This window comes from Populus nigra, chromosome 2, assembly GCF_951802175.1.
Source record: "Populus nigra chromosome 2, ddPopNigr1.1, whole genome shotgun sequence".
Lineage (NCBI taxonomy): Eukaryota > Viridiplantae > Streptophyta > Magnoliopsida > Malpighiales > Salicaceae > Populus > Populus nigra.
The window spans coordinates 9,738,474-9,743,473 of NC_084853.1; positions in this window are offsets into that span (position 1 = coordinate 9,738,474).

The window sequence follows — 5,000 nt, forward strand, 5'->3', positions numbered from 1 at the left end:
ACAAGACAACAGACTGGTCAGCGGCTAACATGGAGAGAAAAATGATCAGTGTCGTGGAAATGGAATACCATGAAAAACAGAGTCTGGAATTTGCGAAAGAGAGAAGCGATGGAGCAGCTTGTGCTGTCAAAAATTCTTTTGTTCCTCTCTTCCCAGATAATATAAACAAGGATACCAAGAGAGACACGCCTCATTCTGCCATCAGCATTGTTTCCGCCCCTACACAGCCCCCGAATGGCACTATTGATGGTTGACATGCTCCTAGTGATGCGCAGCCAGGATCTAATCAACCGCCAGAGGAGAGAGGTCCAGTGGCAGCTAAAGAATAGGTGGCTGTGGGACTCCTCATCCACTTGGCAGAAAACACATGTAGGGTCTGCTTGAAGAAAACTAAGCCTGTCTCTGGTACGCAGCCTACCCAGAACCACCAACCATAAAATGAAACTGTATCTAGGCATGGACCAGGATTCCCAGACAACCCTTTTCCAAAACACTGGAGAGCTTCGAACCCGCAAGAAATCATAAGCATGAGCTGTGAAAGGGCCAACAGAGTTGCTCCAGCTTTCCAACAACGAGAGAGCTTGAGGCCGGCTGCCACACTTATCAACAAGTGTGTCCCGAAAGTTAAGAATGGATTTCCACAAAGGGGATGAACGTGGGTGAGCTGTAGAGTCCCAAATGGACTGAGTGTGTAAGTAGAAGTGATGTACCCATAGAATCCAAATGGAGTCAGCTTTAAGATGAATATTCCAGAGTTGTTTAGCAAGAAAGCTGTTATTACGAGCTCTAATGTCAAAGAGACCCAACCCACCTTCAGTCTTAGGGAGACAAACCGTGCTCCAAGCCACCAGTGCAGTTTTGTTCCTAGAGGCAGAACCTGTCCACAAGAAATTACGACATATACTATTGATTTGTTTGAGCACAGTATCAGGGACAGGAAAGATGTTGAGCCAGAATTGAACCATGCCATATAAAACAGACTTAAGCAGCTCCACTCTGCCAGCATAGCTGAGGTGCTTCCCTAGCCAACATTGGATGGCCGACTCAAGCTTATGGAGAAGTGGAGAGTATTGACTGGTAAGGAGTCTGTGAGGGCTGAGGGGAACACCTAGGTAGCGGAAAGGAAATGACCCTTCAACAAACCCAGTATCAGAGAGAATAAGTTGCTTCATGTTGGCTGACACACCTCCAAAAAATATAGAGGATTTGCTGGCATTAATGTCCAGCCCTGAGGTTCTCCCAAAGACGGCCAGATGCTGAAACAACGTGGCAACCGAATGCCTATCTCCCCTTGAAAGCAGAATAACATCATCAGCAAATGCCAGGTGACAAATACCAAGAGAAGCACACTGCGGGTGGAAGCGAAAACCAGGAGACAGAGAAGCCATGTGGAGCATCCGGGAGAGATATTCCATGCAAACAATAAAAAGATAAGGGGATAGTGGATCACCTTGACGAACGCCATTCATCCCATGGAAAAAACCATAAATGCTTCCATTAACAGCTACAGAGTAAGAGGCTGTTTCGACACAAAGCATAACTAAGTGGACAAAGCGACTTGGAAACCCAAGCAACAACAACAGGTGGCGGAGAAAAGGCCATTGAACTGAGTCAAATGCTTTCCTGAAATCAATCTTCAGCATGCATCGAGGAGAAGTCCGTTTACGTTCATAGTTTCGAAGGAGCTCTTGAAGTAGATGAATGTTATCTGCCATCAAACGACCCCCTAGAAAGGCATTCTGCATCGGACTAATAATAGAAGCAAGAGCATGGGATAGCCTCACAGCAAGAATCTTTGCAATCACCTTGTATATGACATTACAACAGGAAATCGGACGAAAATCAGAAGCAGATGTAGCATTGGCGGATTTGGGAATAAGGGCAATAATGCAGTGATTAATTTGTTTGAGAAGAGCACCCGACTCAAAGAAATCCCGCACAGCAAGACAAAAATCCTGACCAACAACATCCCAAGACTTTTTGAAAAAACAGGAGGAGAATCCATCAGGCCCTGGGGCTTTGTCATCATCGATAGCAAAGAGAGCATGTTTGATGTCCGCATCTGACACTGGAGCAAGAAGAGAAGAAATAGAAGCAGTGTCCAGGCAAGGGCCATGCTGAATAACATTAACATCCAGGGGGAGAGTGTCCTTTGAGGAACCAAGCAACTGACTATAATAGTCCACAAAGACAGCCCCAATTTCATCCATAGAAGAAGTGAGAGAGCCATTGCTGCGTTGAATGGCAGGAATAAAATTCTGCCCGTGCTTCCTATTCATGAGGGCATGGAAGAAGGAAGTGCCTTTATCACTCTCCCTAAAAAATTTGCACTTAAGCTTTTGGGAAAAGAACTGATGTTCAGCTGCCTTAAGATGCAGAAGATGCTGGCGTAGCTGCATGTCCACTTCATGAAGTTGAGTATTCCTCCGATCATTAGAGAAAAGAGTTTGATGTGCATCCAGGGCAGCTTCAGCACGAGCAACCCTCTCAGAAATGTGGCTGTAATGAAGATTATTGAGCTCCCGTAGAGGCCCCTTAAGATGTTTCAAGCGCTTACAGAGAATGAACATGGGAGTCCCTTGGACTGCATAATGCCAGTTATCTGCAACCAACTCCAAGAAACTAGCATGGTTAGACCACATATTAAAGAATTTGAAGTACTTCTTTCCCATCAGTTGCCGAGAGTGGAAAGAAACAGTGACAGGAGAATGATCAGAGAATGCACCAGGATTGTCAAAGTGAACATGAACGGATGAGTGATCAAAAAACCAAAAAGGATTGACAAGGGCGCGGTCAAGTTTACTCCAAACTCTGCCATTAGACCATGTGAAGTGACAACCAGAGTAATTTAAATCAGTTAACCCAAGATCAGAGCAGCACTTTCTGAAATCAGCAGTTTCATAGTTGGACACAGGCTCCCCATGATGCTTGTCTGCTTGAGAAAGAAGAGAATTAAAGTCCCCTAAAACAAGCCAAGGGAAATGGGGACTCCAGTTCCTCAAATCAGACCAAAGAGATCTCCTAGCTGTGACAGTGTTAAGCCCATAAACAAAAGAAGCATAAAACTTGAACTGATGAACCAAGCTATATATTAAAACATGGAGGCCTTGAGATGAAAAATCAATTAAGTCAACATTGACCGTATCAGGGTTCCAAAGAACAACTATTCTAGCTGTTGAGGCCGCAGCTGCATTGGTCAAAGCCTTCCATTTTTTCAATCGAAATTTCTGCATCAAAGCCACTTTAGACAAAACCAATTTGGTCTCCAAAAGACCACAAACATCTAGTTTATTCTTCCGCATGAGGTTGGCAACCTCATGTTGTTTCAGAGGGCTGTTTAACCCTCTGATATTCCAACTGCGAATTAACATAAAAAGGGGGTGGGAAGTAACCCCTCACCCCTACCAGGGACACCATCCATGTGTTGCTGAGCCCTTCTCCTTGTGGGTAAACCGGTTAGACTCGATGTGCATTGACCCGATGCGCCTGAAACCACAGATTTGCCCTTGTCAATCCTATGACCAGCTAAAACTGTAGGAGCTGAAACATGGGTGATACGGGCAGCAGGGAGAGGCAAAGTAGGCTGGCATTCCCTGTTAACCAAATGAGGATTCGCTTGAGCCAGGCAAGCCGAAGATCCAGAAGAAGGCTTCGAGGGGGAAGGTTTGCGCTTAACTTTTTTGTTTCTAACAACTTCCCATGCACTAGAGGGAGGCGCAACATCCTCATTTGCAGAAACAAGCTCAGCTTCAACCGGCAGAGGGTTAGGACCACAGTCAGCAGGCAGGTTTGCCTCTGGACTTTCAACTACCACTGCGTTACCCTGAGGCCCCAAACGATTGAAAACACTAGTCCTGCCATTAGAGACTGGAGCAACAGAGTCATGAGCCCGCTGTGGGTTTGAAACATTGGTAGGCTGAGATTTAGGGCAAGTTGAAGTAATATGCCCAAGAGTCCTGCAATGCTTGCAAAAGCGGGGGAGGGTCTCGTAAACAACTTGCTGGTGAAGTATACTTCCATTAGGCAGAGTAACCTCAATAGAGTAGGGTAAATCAGAGAGCAAATTTACTTCCACTAACACCCTAGCATACGATAATTTAGACATGGAAGAAGTGAGCATATCACTTTGAACAGGTTTGCCAAGTACACTGGCAATTTTGGATAGACATTTGAGAGACCAGCACGTGAAAGGAAGATTAGGGAATTTAACCCAGACCGGGACAGTATGCATATCAGAAGAAGAAAAATCAAAGTATTGTGGCATTGCTCTAAGAATTAAGGGTCTACCATAAACAAGATAAGGGCCACCAGATAAAACATTCAATTTATCTTCTTCATTAGCAAATTGAAAAATCAGCCAACCCGATGCATGGATGGTCAAGGAGGCCTTACAGTGCCAGGAGTTAACAATGAGATTCTGTAATGCTTTAAACCCTGGTGAACGACCAGCTATATAGCCGATAAGGCTCAGCTTCCAGAGGTCACACTTAGTGTCTAAATCCTCATCCAGCAAAGTACATCCCCTGGTTTCTGTAAAAACAGAGTAATGAAGAAGTTTGGGGCAACTATTGATGTTGCGATTAGGGGCAAACAGATTACGCCAGGCTTTAGGTGGGGGCTCAGAAGGATTAGGAGTTTCACTTACAGTAGCAGCCAAAGGAACATCCACCTCTGCAGGAGTAACAGGAGCGGACGAGGCACGCTCTGGAGAAGCAGCAGGAGCTGGAACGGGGCATGCAGGGGGAGCAACAGAGATGGACTGAGCACCTAGAGGGGAAGCAGCAGGGACTGAGGGGGCCTCAAATACAGAAGAGGTGAAGAATTTAGACCCTCCAGCGTAGTCCTCTCCAGAAGAGGCATAATCCACTTCCTCATCAGCAAGAGCATCATCGTCAGAATAATCTTCCACAAACACATGGTTGATACTAGGAGATGGATCAATAGGGATCTGAGGTAGTAAGCCATGTGAAGTGGAGGGGACAAGGTGAATAGGCGGAGAA